Below are 18,527 nucleotides of genomic sequence, written 5' to 3'. Positions count from 1 at the left end.
AATCAGCGATTTTTAACACAAATGTCCGGACCTTTGAAACACCATGCAGATACTGTGGGGACATCAGCGGCTAGGGTGTGAAGGGAGGACCGGGGAGCGGCGCTGACATCCATGCGGCTAGGGTGTGAAGGGAGGACCGGGAAGCGGCGCTGACATCCATGCGGCTAGGGGGTGAAGGGAGGACCGGGGAGCGGCGCTGACATCCAATTGGTCGCGGCCGCTATTTAAATGTGCCGCACAAATCGGTGATTGGTCGCGGTCTTGGCCCGCGACCAATCACTGATCTTGCCGCAAAAGTTAAACACTACTGTACTGATTGGTCGCGGACGCTGCCCGCGACCAATCACCGATTTGGGCGCCAAATTTAAATATCGGCCGCGACCAATCACCGATCTTGGCTACACGATCTTGGCTCCCGGCTGCATCTCCGTCCCGCAGATGGGTCCGGCGGTCGATGTCCTTCTGCTGGTACCGGCCGGGAGATGAGCGCCTCGCGGCGCTCATCTCCCGGCTGCATCGCCGCTGAGCTCCGTTCCGCAGATGAGCCGCTAACGGCCGCCATCTTTTTTCAGAAATCCCGCGGCGCTGATTGGCCGCTGCCGGACCAATGAGCGACGCGGGATTTCCAGGACAGACGGACAAACAGACAGACAGACAGATGGGAAAAGACAATTATACAGTAGATTTTTTTATTTTTAACCAGTCTTTGGGGTCACACTATATAAATCCATGCCATTTTCATGGATTTCTATAGTGTGACCAAATTGACAAGCACTTTCCAAGTGATGCTAAAATCACTTGTAAAGCGCTTGTCAACCCGCATGTGGAAATGCATGTGAAGAACGCTTCACTTCTGCATGTCCCTGGCAGGAAAAACGCATGTACAATCCGCATGTACAATCCGCATGTACAATCCGCATATACAATCCGCATGTACAATCCGCATGTACAATCCGCATGCACAATCCGCATGTACAATCCGCGTGTACAATCCGCGTGTACAATCCGCATGTACAATCCGCATGTACAATCCGCATGTACAATCTGCATGTACAATCCGCATGTACAATCCGCATATACAATCCGCATGTACAATCCGCATGTACAATCCGCATATACAATCCGCATATACAATCCGCATGTACAATCCGCATGTACAATCCGCATGTACAATCCGCATGTACAATCCGCATGCACAATCCGCATGTACAATCCGCATATACAATCCGCGTGTACAATCCGCATGTACAATCCGCATGTACAATCCGCATGCACAATCCGCATGTACAATCCGCATATACAATCCGCATGTACAATCCGCATGTACAATCCGCATGTACAATCCGCATGCGTTTTTTCTGCCAGGGAGATGCAGAAACGCTCAGGAAAAATCCGGAGCTTTTGTGCATCGTGGGCACATAGCCTAAGTCTCTGCATTTGTCTGCTTACACATCTGTACATTTCTGAACACATTCAGCAAAAATTGCAGTACATTTGTTAAAATTGGGCATATAGCATACTACAGGTGCTTCTCACAAAATTAGAATATCATCAAAAAGTTAATTTATTTCAGTTCTTCAATACAAAAAGTAAAACTCATATTATATAGAGTCATTACAGACAGAGTGATCTATTTTAAGTGTTTATTTCTGTTAATGCTATTATCTCAGTAAATTAGAATACTTTATAACCCCAGCTTGAAAAATGTTTTTAAAATCTGAAATGTTGTCCTACTGAAATGTATGTTCAGTAAATGCCCTCAATACTTGGCCAGGCTCCTTTTGCATCAATTCCTGCATCAATGCGGCAATGTGGCATGGAGGCGATCAGCCTGTGGCACTGCTGAGGGGTTATGGAAGCCCAGGTGGCTTTGATAGAAGCCTTCAGCTCGTCTGCATTGTTGGGTCTGGTGTCTCTCATCTTTCTCTTGACAATACCCCATAGATTCTCTATAATAGATTCTCTATGGGGTTAAGGTCAGGTGAGTTTACTGCCAATCAAGCACAGTGATACTGTTGTGTAAACCAGGTATTGGTACTTTTGGCAGTGTGGACAGGGGCCAAGTCCTGCTGGAAAATGACATTTCCATCTCCATAAAGCTTGTCGGCAGAGGGAAGCATGAAGTGCTCTACAATGTCCTGGTAGACGGGTGCGCTGACTTTGGTCTTGATAAAACACAGTGGACCTACACCAGCAGATGACATGGCTCCTCAAACCATCACCGATTGTGGAAACTTCACACGAGACCTCCAGCAGCTTGGATTGTGGCCTCTCCACTCTTCCTCCAGACTCTGGGACCTTGATTTCCAAATTAAATGCAAAATATACTTTCATCGGAAAACAACACCTTGGACCACTGAGCAACAGTCCAGGTGTTTTTCTCCTTGGCCCAGGTAAGATGCTTCTGGCGTTGTCTATTGGTGATGAGTGGCTCGACACAAGGAATGTGACACTTGTAGCCCATGTCCTGGATACGTCTGTGTGTGGTGGCTCTTGAAGCACTGACTCCAGCAGCAGTCCACTCCTTGTGAATCTTCCCCAAATGTTTGAATGGCCTTTCCTTAACAATCTTTTCAAGGCTGCGGTTATCCCGGTTGCTTGTGCACCTCTTCCTACCACACTTTTTCTTTCCACTCAACTTTCCATAAATATGCTTGGATACAGCACTCTGTTAACAGCCAGCTTCTTTAGCAATGACCTTTTGTGGTTTACACTCCTTGTGGAGTGTGTCAATGACTGCCTTCTGGACATCTGTCAAGTCAGTAGTCTTCCCCATGATTGTGGAGCCTACTGAAACAGACAAAGGGACCTTTTTAAATGCGTAAGAAGCCTTTGCAGGTGATTTTTGTTAATTATTCTAATTTACTGAGATAATGACTTTGTGTTTTCATTGGCTGTAAGCCATCATTATCAACATTAACAGAAATAAACACTTGAAATAGATCACTCTGTAATGACTCTGTATAATATATGAGTTTCACTTTTTGGATTCAAGAACTGAAATAAATTAACTTTTTGATGATATTCTAATTTTGTGAGAAGCACCTGTATGTTTGATGCATCTCATTAGCTAAGCTCAACCTCTTCCTTGCTTCACCTCAATTTGAGCCATAAATTGATATTTCATTTTGGTGCATTTTATGACTCCTTTTTGTCACACTTTTCTCATAACTATTTTTTTTATAACTGAGGGAAAATAACAAAATCTTATTTGTTGTACTCAAGTTTTCACAGAAACATCTGATAAAGTGTTGACTTATTTTTCTGAGTTAAACTCTTCCTTTTGGCCCTCTATATATTTGAGTTTGACAGCCCTGATGTAGATGGATGATGATGTGGCAAGAAGGGGCAGAGGGGCAGAGCCTCCTGGCTCTCAGCTTCGCTCTCCACTGCTCACAGGAGACAGCAGTTACTTCACAAATGTAACTGATAGAAAAGATGTCACGTAAGAGGGGGTCAGGGGAGCGATGTGCTGCAGGAAGAGGAGGATTAGGCAGGGAGCGCTGTGCTGCAGGAAGAGGAGGATTAGGCAGGGGAGTGATGTAATGCAGGAGGGGGAGGCTTAGGCAGGGAAGCGATGTGCTGCAGGAAGAGGTGGCTTATGCAGGGGAGTGATGTAATGCAATAGGAGAGGATTAGGCAGGGAGCGATATGCTGCAGGAAGTGCAGGATTTGGCAGTGGGCGATGTGGTGCAAGAGGGGATTTGGCAGTGGGTGATGTGGTGCAGGAAGGGGGAGATTTAGAAAGGGCACAATGTGCTGCAAGGAGGGGAGGATTAGACGGGAGCAATGTGCCGCAAGAGGGGGAGGTTTAGACAGGGGAGTGATGTGCTGCAGGAGTGGGAGAATTAAGCGGTGAGAAACATGCTGCAGGACGGGGAGGGTTAGGCAGGGGAGCAATGTGCTGCAGGTGAAAGGAGAATCTGTGACTACAGCCCAGTGTTTAAGGTTTATTGGAGCCTGTCTTTTATATATTTTATTGTTTTTTTTTCTGACAAAACTGCATAACATCTGACATGAAGTCCGCTTAGCAGTCACTGTCCCTGTAGATTGTTACTGTCCAGGTTCACCGCGGTCTCTTTTTGTTTTTAGTGCCAATCTGACAGCAGTGAAGGTTCCGCTGATAATGGCGGTCGGGTTCCGAATAGAATGTTCATGTCTGTTCTCATTGTAGTAACATCACGGAATATGCTAATTTCTTCTGACCACACCCGATGACTGAATAAAGGCGCCTCACCCACTTGTCTATGTCATCACTTTGTGGTGTCACAATGATCTAAGGGGATAAAAAAACGCTCCTGGCAGCTTTACAGTCATTCGTCCCTTCGTGTTAAAGGAGCAGGATGATAGAGCCGCACCATGCCAGCCAGAAGAAAAGAAAGTGGAGCCCTTCAAGATGATGAAGCAAGAAAGCAGACTGTGGAAGGCCATCCAGGACCAAGAGCATCATGAGGGCCTGGTAACGTATACTACACAACTGTTCTGTATATGCTCATGCCATGTAAACCTATGGTGGCCGATTCATCAAGGCTGGTGGATTTCTATACCAGCATTCATGAAGCGCCTATTGGAGGAACGTGCACCAAATTCATTAAAAAGACTAAACCTCTTAATGAACTTGACTCATCCTTAAAGGGGTTGTTCCCTTTCAATAAATGAATGTCCCTAGCTGCAGGTCATTTAATTAAAAAAAAGAGGTTCCACCATCTCAGAGCTGCAGCAGCTCAGTGCGCTCAGCTGGGCAGTCCGTCTGATTACATTTGTTGGCTGCGGCAGTATTGAGGTGATGGCAGTGCCATACACAATCCCAGGAATGGGTCAGGACAGCACAGTTTGATTCTTTATACCTGCAGCCAGGGTCATTCATTTATTGAAATATCCCCTTAAAGCTGACGTACTAGACCTCAAGAAATGTACTCCAGTCAAAAGATGGAGTCAATTTCAGTCCTATTTTACACCACTTTTCCAGCCTAATTTGTAATAAGTTTTCAGGTAAAGCTAAGCCACAAGCGGTCCAGATAAGCTCTGTTCACTATTTAAGAAGTTAAAAGAGTGGGTGTAAAAAGGTCAGAGTATTCAAATGTAAGTTGCGCAGGAATTTACTGAGATTCAAATAGTTGTGCAACACATTTCCGGAGAAAACTGCTTGATGAAAAATGTTCCTTGAATAATATAACATTTCAGGTTAGTGGTAATAGATTTTATTATGGGACGTTGATCCAGGGAACTAGTCTGATTGCCATATGTGGAGTCGGGAAGGAATTTTTCCCCTAAAATGGGGCAATTAGCATCTGCCTCATGGGGTTTTTGCCTTCCTCTGGATCAACACATTAGCTTTTAGGTTGAACTTGATGGACTTGTGTCTTTCAACCTTAAAACTATGAAACTGTCCCTGTATTGAGGTTCAAGGGTGAAGCCCAGGGTTCATTTGGAACCATCAGAAATGGTGTGTTTTGCGCCCAGTCTGTCCAAGGAAGCCTGTTTGAGCCAACGGCCTCAGAAATATCCTAACATTTCAGAAAGTAGCAATAGTTAGGGTGGCTGAACCATTCTAGCCTTAAGTTTGCCCCTCCAGTCAGCATCTACTATGTAGATGCAATCAAGGCATTGTAATAAGTCTTTATCGCTGTACAGGGCTGTAAGAGTGAAGGCCAGAGTTCCTTTGGAACCTGTAGGATAGACTGGCTTTTGCCAAGTCTTTCCAAAGAAGCTTTTTTGAGCCATAGGCCTCAGACAGGTCCTAACAAGAAAGTGGCATTAGATAGGTTTTTCTTTAGTTAGGATTGATTCAACTACTCAAGCCTCAAGCGCACTCCTCCGGCCAGCAGCTACTCTGTAGATGCAACCCTGGGCCTATGGTAAGTATCTATCCCTGTACAGGGGTGTAATGGTAAAAACCTGGGTTCCCTTGGGATCTGCAGAATGGAGTAGCTTGCGCCAAGTCTGTCCGAGGAAGTCTGTTTGAGCCAACAGCCTTAAACAGATCCCAGTATTTAGGAAAAAAAAAAGCTTCAGTTAGAGTTGAATCAACCACTATAGCCTCAAGCTCGCTCCTCCGGCCAGCAGCTACTCTGTAGATGCAGCCCTGGGCCTATGGTAAGTATCTATCCATGTACAGGCGTGTAATGGTAAAGGCCAGGGTTCCCTTGGGATCTGCAGAATGGAGTAGCTTGCGCCAAGTCTGTCCGAGAAAGCCTTTTTGAGCTGATGGATTTAAACAAATTTCAACATTTAGGAAAAAAGCATTAATCTATTTCAGTTAGAGTTAATTCAATTACTCTAGCATAAAGATCCTAATTCACTTTGTCTAAAGGAAGTTAGTTGGCAAATTTTTATTGTGTGAGCAATGAGGTTATGGAACTCTCTACCACATGAACTTGAAATACTAAATTTTCTAAAAAAAATTCAAGGAGGGCATATGTGTGCCTTTCTTGAATAATATAAAATTGCAGGTTATCCGTACTAGATTTTGTTATGAGACGTTGATCCAGGGAACTAGTCTGATTGCCATATGTGGAGTCGGGAAGGAATTTTTCCTCTAATATGGGGCAATTAGCATCTGCCTCATGGGGTTTTTGCCTTCCTCTGGATCAACACATTAGCTTTTAGGTTGAACTTGATGGACTTGTGTCTTTCAACCTTAAAACTATGAAACTGTCCATGTATTGAGGTTCAAGGGTGAAGCCCAGGGTTCATTTGGAAACATCAGAAATGGTGTGTTTTGCGCCCAGTCTGTCCAAGGAAGTCTGTTTGAGCCAACGGCCTCAGAAATATCCTAACATTTAAGAAAGTAGCAATAGTTAGGGTTGGCTGAACCATTCTAGCCTTAAGTTTGCCCCTCCAGTCAGTATCTACTATGTAGATGCAATCAAGGCACTGCAATAACTCTTTATCGCTGTACAGAGCTGAAAGAGTGAAGGCCAGAGTTCCTTTGGAACCTGTAGGATAGACTGGCTTTTGCCAAGTCTTTCCAAAGAAGCTTTTTTGAGCCATAGGCCTCAGACAGGTCCTAACAAGAAAGTGGCATTAGATAGGTTTTTCTTTAGTTAGGATTGATTCAACTACTCAAGCCTCAAGCGCACTCCTCCGGCCAGCAGCTACTCTGTAGATGCAACCCTGGGCCTATGGTAAGTATCTATCCCTGTACAGGGGTGTAATGGTAAAAAACAGGGTTCCCTTGGGATCTGCAGAATGGAGTAGCTTGCGCCAAGTCTGTCCGAGGAAGTCTGTTTGAGCCAACAGCCTTAAACAGATCCCAGTATTTAGGAAAAAAAAGCTTTAGTTAGAGTTGAATCAACCACTATAGCCTCAAGCTCGCTCCTCCGGCCAGCAGCTACTCTGTAGATGCAGCCCTGGGCCTATGGTAAGTATCTATCCCTGTACAGGGGTGTAATGGTAAAGGCCAGGGTTCCCTTGGGATCTGCAGAATGGAGTAGCTTGCGCCAAGTCTGTCCGAGAAAGCCTTTTTGAGCTGATGGATTTAAACAAATTTCAACATTTAGGAAAAAAGCATTAATCTATTTCAGTTAGAGTTAATTCAATTACTCTAGCATAAAGATCCTAATTCACTTTGTCTAAAGGAAGTTAGTTGGCAAATTTTTATTGTGTGAGCAATGAGGTTATGAAACTCTCTACCACATGAAATTGAAATACTTAATTTTCTAAAAAAAATTCAAGGAGGGCATGTGTGTGCCTTTCTTGAATAATATAAAATTTCAGGTTATCCGTACTAGATTTTGTTATGGGACGTTGATCCAGGGAACTAGTCTGATTGCCATATGTGGAGTCGGGAAGGAATTTTTCCCCTAATATGGGGCAATTAGCATCTGCCTCATGGGGTTTTTGCCTTCCTCTGGATCAACACATTAGCTTTTAGGTTGAACTTGATGGACTTGTGTCTTTCAACCTTAAAACTATGAAACGGTCCCTGTATAGAGGTTCAAGGGTGAAGCCCAGGGTTCATTTGGAAACATCAGAAATGGTGTGTTTTGCGCCCAGTCTGTCCAAGGAAGCCTGTTTGAGCCAACGGCCTCAGAAATATCTTAACATTTAAGAAAGTAGCAATAGTTAGGGATGGCTGAACCATTCTAGCCTTAAGTTTGCCCCTCCAGTCAGCATCTACTATGTAGATGCAATCAAGGCCCTGTAATAAGTCTTTATCGCTGTACAGGGCTGTAAGAGTGAAGGCCAGAGTTCCTTTGGAACCTGTAGGATAGACTGGCTTTTGCCAAGTCTTTCCAAAGAAGCTTTTTTGAGCCATAGGCCTCAGACAGGTCCTAACAAGAAAGTGGCATTAGATAGGTTTTTCTTTAGTTAGGATTGATTCAACTACTCAAGCCTCAAGCGCACTCCTCCGGCCAGCAGCTACTCTGTAGATGCAACCCTGGGCCTATGGTAAGTATCTATCCCTGTACAGGTGTGTAATGGTAAAAACCAGGGTTCCCTTGGGATCTGCAGAATGGAGTAGCTTGCGCCAAGTCTGTCCGAGGAAGTCTGTTTGAGCCAACAGCCTTAAACAGATCCCAGTATTTAGGAAAAAAAAGCTTTAGTTAGAGTTGAATCAACCACTATAGCCTCAAGCTCGCTCCTCCGGCCAGCAGCTACTCTCTAGATGCAGCCCTGGGCCTATGGTAAGTATCTATCCCTGTACAGGGGTGTAATGGTAAAGGCCAGGGTTCCCTTGGGATCTGCAGAATGGAGTAGCTTGCGCCAAGTCTGTCCGAGAAAGCCTTTTTGAGCTGATGGATTTAAACAAATTTCAACATTTAGGAAAAAAGCATTAATCTATTTCAGTTAGAGTTAATTCAATTACTCTAGCATAAAGATCCTAATTCACTTTGTCTAAAGGAAGTTAGTTGGCAAATTTTTATTGTGTGAGCAATGAGGTTATGAAACTCTCTACCACATGAAATTGAAATACTTAATTTTCTAAAAAAAATTCAAGGAGGGCATGTGTGTGCCTTTCTTAAATAATATAAAATTGCAGGTTATCCGTACTAGATTTTGTTATGGGACGTTGATCCAGGGAACTAGTCTGATTGCCATATGTGGAGTCGGGAAGGAGTTTTTCCCCTAATATGGGGCAATTAGCATCTGCCTCATGGGGTTTTTGCCTTCCTCTGGATCAACACATTAGCTTTTAGGTTGAACTTGACAGACTTGTGTCTTTCAACCTTAAAACTATGAAACGGTCCCTGTATAGAGGTTCAAGGGTGAAGCCCAGGGTTCATTTGGAAACATCAGAAATGGTGTGTTTTGCGCCAAGTCTGTCCAAGGAAGCCTGTTTGAGCCAATGGCCTCAGAAATATCCTAACATTTAAGAAAGTAGCAATAGTTAGGGTTGGCTGAACCATTCTAACTTTAAGTTTGCCCCTCCAGTCAGCATCTACTATGTAGATGCAATCAAGGCCCTGTAATAAGTCTTTATCACTGTACAGGGCTGTAAGAGTGAAGGCCAGAGTTCCTTTGGAACCTGTAGGATAGACTGGCTTTTGCCAAGTCTTTCCAAAGAAGCTTTTTTGAGCCATAGGCCTCAGACAGGTCCTAACAAGAAAGTGTCATTAGATAGGTTTTTCTTTAGTTAGGATTGATTCAACTACTCAAGCCTCAAGCGCACTCCTCCGGCCAGCAGCTACTCTGTAGATGCAACCCTGGGCCTATGGTAAGTATCTATCCCTGTACAGGTGTGTAATGGTAAAAACCAGGGTTCCCTTGGGATCTGCAGAATGGAGTAGCTTGCGCCAAGTCTGTCCGAGGAAGTCTTTTTGAGCCAACAGCCTTAAACAGATCCCAGTATTTAGGAAAAAAAAGCTTTAGTTAGAGTTGAATCAACCACTATAGCCTCAAGCTCGCTCCTCCGGCCAGCAGCTACTCTGTAGATGCAGCCCTGGGCCTATGGTAAGTATCTATCCCTGTACAGGGGTGTAATGGTAAAGGCCAGGGTTCCCTTGGGATCTGCAGAATGGAGTAGCTTGCGCCAAGTCTGTCCGAGAAAGCCTTTTTGAGCTGATGGATTTAAACAAATTTCAACATTTAGGAAAAAAGCATTAATCTATTTCAGTTAGAGTTAATTCAATTACTCTAGCATAAAAATCCTAATTCACTTTGTCTAAAGGAAGTTAGTTGGCAAATTTTTATTGTGTGAGCAATGAGGTTATGAAACTCTCTACCACATGAAATTGAAATACTTAATTTTCTAAAAAAAATTCAAGGAGGGCATGTGTGTGCCTTTCTTGAATAATATAAAATTGCAGGTGATCCGTACTAGATTTTGTTATGGGACGTTGATCCAGGGAACTAGTCTGATTGCCATATGTGGAGTCGGGAAGGAATTTTTCCCCTAATATGGGGCAATTAGCATCTGCCTCATGGGGTTTTTGCCTTCCTCTGGATCAACACATTAGCTTTTAGGTTGAACTTGATGGACTTGTGTCTTTCAACCTTAAAACTATGAAACGGTCCCTGTATAGAGGTTCAAGGGTGAAGCCCAGGGTTCATTTGGAAACATCAGAAATGGTGTGTTTTGCGCCAAGTCTGTCCAAGGAAGCCTGTTTGAGCCAACGGCCTCAGAAATATCCTAACATTTAAGAAAGTAGCAATAGTTAGGGTTGGCTGAACCATTCTAACCTTAAGTTTGCCCCTCCAGTCAGCATCTACTATGTAGATGCAATCAAGGCCCTGTAATAAGTCTTTATCACTGTACAGGGCTGTAAGAGTGAAGGTCAGAGTTCCTTTGGAACCTGTAGGATAGACTGGCTTTTGCCAAGTTTTTCCAAAGAAGCTTTTTTGAGCCATAGGCCTCAGACAGGTCCTAACAAGAAAGTGTCATTAGATAGGTTTTTCTTTAGTTAGGATTGACTCAACTACTCAAGCCTCAAGCGCACTCCTCCGGCCAGCAGCTACTCTGTAGATGCAACCCTGGGCCTATGGTAAGTATCTATCCCTGTACAGGGGTGTAATGGTAAAAACCAGGGTTCCCTTGGGATCTGCAGAATGGAGTAGCTTGCGCCAAGTCTGTCCGAGGAAGTCTGTTTGAGCCAACAGCCTTAAACAGATCCCAGTATTTAGGAAAAAAAAGCTTTAGTTAGAGTTGAATCAACCACTATAGCCTCAAGCTCGCTCCTCCGGCCAGCAGCTACTCTGTAGATGCAACCCTGGGCCTATGGTAAGTATCTATCCCTGTACAGGGGTGTAATGGTAAAGGCCAGGGTTCCCTTGGGATCTGCAGAATGGAGTAGCTTGCGCCAAGTCTGTCCGAGGAAGTCTTTTTGAGCCAATGGCCTTAGACAGAACCCATCATTTAGTAATAAAAAAGCTTTAGTTAGAGTTATAGCCTCAAACTCGCTCCTCTGGCCAGCAGCTACTCTGTAGATGCAACCCTGAGCATGTGGTAAGTCTCCATTCCTGTAAAGGGGTGTAATGGTAAAGATCAGGGTTCCTTTTGACCTGCTTATGCCAAGTCTGTCAAAGGAAGCCTTTTTGAGCTGATGGCTCTAAACAGATCCTAATGTTTAGGAAAAAAGCTTATGTGTATTTCAGTTAGATTAAAAGTAAAGCCAACAAAAGAGAATTTAACTTTCCCCAAAAAATCAATTATTAATATAGCATTTACCTGCCCAGATCTCAGAACTAATGCACTATTAGGATGTAGCAATCCCATATAATTTTGTGTGCAGTTTTAATACTATGTAATCACCCCCCTCCATTAATTGGTAATATGTGAGTGGTTGTCGCATCAGTATTTTGCACCTGTATTGCTGTCATCGTTATTATATGGTATGATTAGTACTGAGACCTAGGCAGGTAAACACTGTTGCCCTTTTTTCCTGTGTTAATTCTTGAATTTTGGTGGGAATTTAAATTTGTCTTTGCTTTTAATGTTAGTGTAGGGACTCGCAAGTATGAGGACCCTTGACGCGGGTTGCGAGCTTGTGTATTTTGGCCAAAATATTTACTAATACCTCATATATATCATATATATTTTTTGCACGTTATTTTTATTCAGGGTGCAGCCAGACCCATCAATGTTGGCCGTGTAAACTAGGGTGTCTGTCTTCATGGGTTGCACTTAAAAAGTGCTGGGCAGCCCGCCTAATCTAATAGTTTGGGCTTCACTAATAGGCTGTAAGCCAGACATTGTGCACTACCTGTGTGTGACCAGTGCTCTATACAAGGCTTATTTGTGTGCAGTTTTAATACTAAGCAATCACCCCCTCCATGAATTGGTAGGTTGTGAGTGGTTGTCTCATCAATATTTTGCACCTGTGTTGCTGACTTCTTCATTATATGGGTTTGCTGCATCCTTGTAATTATTGTTGCTGTATTTGCTGTGTTAATTCTTGAATTTTGGTGGGAACTTTAATTCCTTGTTTTTGTGACTTTGCTTTTAATGTTAGTGTAGGGACTCGCAAGTATGAGGACCCTTGAGCAGGTTGCGAGCTTGTATATTTTGGCCAAAATATCGACCAATACCTCATATATATCATATATATTTTTTACATGCTATTTTTATTCAGGGTGCAGCCAAGCCCATCTACAGGTGCATCTCACAAAATTAGAATATCACCAGAAAAGTTAATTTATTTCAGTTCTTCAATACAAAACGTGAAACTCATATATTATATAGAGCCATTACACACAGAGTGATCTATTTCACGTGTTTATTTCTGTTAATATTGATGATTATGGCTTACAGCCAATGAAAACTCAAAAGTCATTATTTCAATTAATTAGAATACCTTATAACAACAGCTTGAAAAATGTTTTCAAAATCCAAAATGTTATCCTACTGAAATGTATGCTCAATAAATGCCCTCAATACTTGGTCGGGGATCCTTTTACATCAATTACTGCATCAATGCGGCAATGTGGCATGGAGGCGATCAGCCTGTGGCACTGCTGAGGGGTTATGGAAGCCCAGGTGGCTTTGATAGAAGCCTTCAGGTCGTCTGCATTGTTTGGTCTGGTGTCTCTCATTTTCCTCTTGACAATACCCCATAGATTCTTTATGGGGTTAAGGTCAGGTGAGTTTGCTGCCAATCAAGCACAGTGATACTGTTGTGTGTAAACCAGGTATTAGTACTTTTGTCAGTGTGGACAGGGGCCAAGTCCTGCTGGAGAATGAAATTTCCATCTCCAAAAAGCTTGCCGTAGCTAAGGTTTTGGTTCAGGGGGCCGAAACTTCTGAGTAGGCCTCTAACCAGGTAACCCTGATTCCAACTATAGCGGCGCACCCAGATAGTGGATGTAGGAAAACCTCAGCAGATGACCGCGCTGTTACTAAAAATAATCTCTATACAAAGACCAGCACTGATATTACCGCCATATGGTGACATATATTGATAGATGCCAGTCCTGCAAAACATATAAGAGATCACAGCTCAGTTATATATAGTACCTTACAGCTGACGTTCTTTCTGATTAAATTGTTCACTTTTCCTGTCTTTTCCATCTGGCCCAGACCGACACGACAACTTCTCCAGCCAGGGCTCAGAGTCTCAGGTATGCAGAGATCACAACAAAGACACATTTGACTCCTTACATTTCAGGCACTGACCACATCTATCCCCAACCTGCACAAACTTCTCATCCTGCTGATACCCCAATACTGAGCCTCTGCTGCAAAATGTGTCCCTATTACTGCACCTACTGTGTGCCCTCTAGATGGTAAAACAAACCTCTAAAATAAAGTAATGCCGTGTGCAAGTGTCCTAGAAAACAGTGCCCACATTGTGCCCCCTAGAAAGTAATAGTGCCCCTTCGACAGTCACGATAACCTGAGTTCCCCTATAACAATAAGTGCCCACCTAAGATTTAATAATGTCCTGAGTCTCCCCCCATGTAGAGCTCCGCTCTAACCAGTATGATGTTCTCCTATTCACGATATAATTCCCCCTCACTGTATAGTACCCCCACAAAGTATACTGACCCCTTAGTAGCCCCCAAGCTGATGGCTCCAACACTGTATGATGGCCTCCACACTATACAAAGACCCCACATTATCTCCCACACTGTATGATGGCCCCCACACTGTTCAAAGAACCCACATTATCTCCCACACTGTATAAATAGAGTACATATAGTATAATGCACCAGATAGTCCTCAATATAGTATAATGCACTCCCCATAGTCCTTCGTATAGTATAATGCGCCCCTATAGGCAGAGTCTGTAGTAAAATGCTCCCCCCATTGACAGAGTCTGTAGTATAAAGCTCCCCCCCATAGGCAGAGTCTGTAGTATAATGCTCCCCCCCTCCTCATAGGCAGAGTCTGTGGTATAATGCCCCCCCATAGGCAGAGTCTGCAGTATAATGCCCTCCCCATAGGCAGAGTCTGTAGTATAATGCTCCCCCCTCCTCATAGGCAGAGTCTGTAGTATAATGCCCCCCCCTCCTCATAGGCAGAATCTGTAGTATAATGCCCCCCCCCCATCTCATAGGCAGAGTCTGTAGTGTAATGTGCCCCCCCTCCTCATAGGCAGAGTCTGTGGTATAATGCCCCCCCCATCTCATAGGCAGCGCCTGTAGTATAATGCCCCACCTATAGGCAGAGTCTGTGGTAAAATGCACCCCCCATAGGCAGAGTCTGTAGTATAATGCTCCCCCTCTTATAGGCAGAGTCTGTAGTACAATGTCCCCCCCATAGGCAGATTCTGTAGTATAATGCTCCCCCCCTCCTTATAGGCAGAGTCTGTAGTATAATGCCCCCCCATAGGCAGAGTCTGCAGTATAATGCCCCCTCTTATGCAGAGTCTGTAGTATAATGCTCCCCCCTCCTCATAGTCAGAGTCTGTAGTATAATCCCCCCCCCTCCTCATAGGCAGAATCTTTAGTATAATGCCCCCCCATCTCATAGGCAGAGTCTGTAGTATAATGTGCCCCCCCTCCTCATAGGCAGAGTCTGTGATATAATGCCCCCCCCATCTCATAGGCAGCATCTGTAGTATAATGCCCCACCTATAGGCAGAGTCTGTAGTAAAATGCACCCCCCATAGGCAGAGTCTGTAGTATAATGCTCCCCCTCTTATAGGCAGAGTCTGTAGTACAATGTCCCCCCATAGGCAGAGTCTGTAGTCTACTGCTCTCCCCTGCTCATAAACAGAGTCTGTAGTATAATGCCCCCCATAGGCAGAGTCTGTAGTAGAATGCCCCCCCATAGACAGAGGCTTTAGTATAATGCTCCCCCCCTCCCCATAGACAGTCTGTAGTATAATGCCCCCCCTCCCCATAGGCAGAGTCTTTAGTATAATGCCCCCCCTCTCTGTGGGCAGAGTCTTTAGGATAATGCTCCCCCATAGGCAGAGTCTGTAGTATAATGCACCTCCCCCTTCCCATAGGCAGAGTCTGTAATATAATGCCGCCCCCCACCCGGCAAAAAATAAATAAACAGTACTCATCTCTCCTCCTGGTTCCCTCGCTGCTCAGAGCACCCAGCACGCACACATCTTCAGCACAGCGGGCTGGGCGCCAAGTGATGATGTCAGAGACGTCAGTCACAGAAGGGACTAATGGGAGAGAGATCCGCGCTTCCTCTCTCATCAGTAAACTTGCGGCGGTGGCGGGCAGTGGGGCCCGATGCTGGCACCAGGGGCATGCTAGATACAGTTACACTGGCGTAGCCCTGGATGGGCCCCCTAAGAGCGAGGGGCCCGGGGCCACCGCCCCCTTTGCCCCCCTGGTAGATTGATACTGTGGCAGAGGGAAGCATGAAGTGCTCTAAAATTTCCTGGTAGACGGCTGCGCTGACTTTGTTGTTGAAAAAACACAGTGGACCTACACCAGCAGATGACACGGCTCCCCAAACCATCACTGATTGTGGAAACTTCACACTAGACCTCAAGCAGCTTGGATTGTGGCCTCTCCACTCTTCTTCCAGACTCTGGGACCTTGATTTCAAATGAAAATTGGAACTCTGGACATCTGTCAAGTCAGCAGTCTTCACCATGATTGTCATGATTGTGGAGCCTACTAAAACAGACTAAGGGGCCTTTTTAAATGCTTAGGAAGTCTTTGCAGGTGTTTTTTGTTAATTATTTTAATTTACTGAGTTAATGACTTTTGTGTTTTCATTGGCTATAAGCCATAATCATCAACATTAACAGAAATAAACACTTGAAATAGATCACTGTGTTTGTAATGACTCTATATAATATATGAGGTTCACTTTTTGCATTGAAGAACTGAAATAAATTAACTTTTTGATGATATTCTAATTTTGTGAGATGCACCTATATGTTATGGCCTTGTAAATTAGAGTGTCTATCTTCATGGGGTGCACTTAAATAGTGCTGGGCAGCCCGTGTTCTGGCCTCATCTGCGAATTTAGCTATCCAGGGAATCTAGTCACTTTATGTGTATATCAGTTCTGACATTATGTTGCTTGCATTTGAATCCTGTCTCTTTTTTATTGTTTGATAACTGCACTGTCTGCTAGTGATTTAATGTATTTGCTCTAGTTTCAATTTGCAATGCATTATGGGAAAGTTCCAAGAGCATTGTGAGATAGTTCTTGTTGCATTGTGGTCCTGTTCTTGTCACAGTTTGGGCAGCGACCATTATTTCCTCTTCTCTTCTGATGGAGAAGTTCCCTTATCACTCATCTTGTAAAGTGGCACAGAGCGGTAGTCGTGACTGAACGTCGGTCTGATTTCGCTCTGGCACTTTACAGACAATGGGTGTCCCAGTCCCAGTGTGCTCTAGGGTGTGGGGTGCAGCACACTCTCTTGTAGGCCGCAGGCCTCCACTGCCTTCAGGCTTCTGTCCTCAGAAGCCGCCGCTCACAATTTAGGGGACACGAAGTTCTTTGTAACAGTCAAACATATACTTGACAGTTCAAGTTCATCAGGTGGGTACAGATGGGATAAGGCACAGCAATTCACATTATCCTCCTTCTTAGCATAACTCCTCTTCAGCCCTGTTGCTAGCTCATCCTGTATTTCTCGTCCACCTCTGCAGTGCACCCGGGACTGGCCTTCAACTTCCATCTATGCAGGTCCCTGTCCATCTTCCTTTGTACTTCAGAGCACACAAAGTGTCCGGCAGCTCCTATGCCAGACCTTAGGCTCTGGACGTGACTGGAGCGACTGCTCTGGATCCCAGTAATGCCTCCCACTGCCTGGAACATTGAGTACTATATACAGTGGGTACGGAAAGCATTCAGACCCCTTTCACTCTTTGTTTCATTGCAGCCATTTGGTAAATTCTAAAAAGTTCATTTTTTTTCTCATTAAAGTACACTGTGCACCCCATCTTGACTGAAAAAAAACAGAAATGTAGAAATTTTTGCAAATTTATTAAAAAAGGAAAACTGAAATATCACATGGTCATAAGTATTCAAACCCTTTGCTCATATTTAAGTCACATGCTGTCCATTTCTTGTGATCCTCCTTGAGATGGTTCTACTCTTTCATTGGAGTCCAGCTGTGTTTAATTAAACTGATAGGACTTGATTTGGAAAGGCACATGACGCGCCCCCTGGGCCAGTGTTGTTGGGGATACCCGGAGCCGGATCAGATGGGGGTTGTAGTCTCCGAGTGGCTGTGACCCGGTCCGTGCCCAGGGTGTCAAGCTCAGTGTGTGGCAGTCCTTATGATGTTACTAGATGTTCTTTTGTGTCGACTACGCCACCCGTTGATTTGCGGTCAATACGGCCGCCGCTGCAGCAGGGTCCACTGAGGCTGATGATGTGAGTGCAGCTTAGGTAGTATAACCCCCAACGGGAGGGGTATAGCCTCAGGGGGTCAGCCGTGGAGGATGGTGGTTGTGAAGGTGCAGCAAGGAGACTCAGAGGCATAAAATGCAGTTCCAGGGTTTTACTTACTGGTGTTGCTCGGGTCACTGTGTACAGCAGTGACCACTCAAGCCGTGCTGCGTCCACCAGGTCCTGGACTCGGTCAACTCCCAGGCAACTCCGGAGTGTGTTCCTGAGCTCCCTTCTGTCTCTCCCTTCTTCTGGCCGTTCCCACCAGGGATCCACCTAAGTCCGGCTCCCTCGGGCCTCTTGTTGGTCAAGCCTCCTCTGGGCTCCCTGACCCTATTCTTGGTCTGCCTTCCGGGTGGATTTAGTGGGTGATCGTGGCAGATCCTGCCCACGACCTCCGGTTCCTGGCTAAGGTGTGCTGTAGCCTCTGCCAGCTTGGGATCCGGTACCCTGTTGCCGACCCTTCACCCTATTAGCTCTCTTATGGGCTCTTGGGGTCCCCTCTGCGCCTCTGGGTCTCTCTCTCTTCTCCTCTGCTCTGCTTCTCAGGCTCTCAGACAGACTGACGTCTCACAGACTGACAACTGACTGACTGACTGACTGACTGTGGCTGACTGACCCTGATCTAAGATGGTGCCCACCTTATATACTCCCTCTATGTGTGAGCTCAGGTGACCAGCACCCAATGAGCTCCTAACTTTACCCAGGCTGCTCCCCCTATCTGCCCCTACACTACTGGGATGTTCCACCCCCCTCCCACTCCAGCCAGGAACAGACACTGTCGTACCTGCACATTTCTCTAGTGGGAGTACCATCGGTCTGTTCCCCG

The sequence above is a fragment of the Phyllobates terribilis genome, unplaced genomic scaffold, assembly GCF_046119375.1.
Source record: "Phyllobates terribilis strain yellow unplaced genomic scaffold, ASM4611937v1 Scaffold_282__1_contigs__length_2493038, whole genome shotgun sequence".
NCBI lineage: Eukaryota > Metazoa > Chordata > Amphibia > Anura > Dendrobatidae > Phyllobates > Phyllobates terribilis.
Note: the sequence above shows the minus strand (reverse complement) of the source record.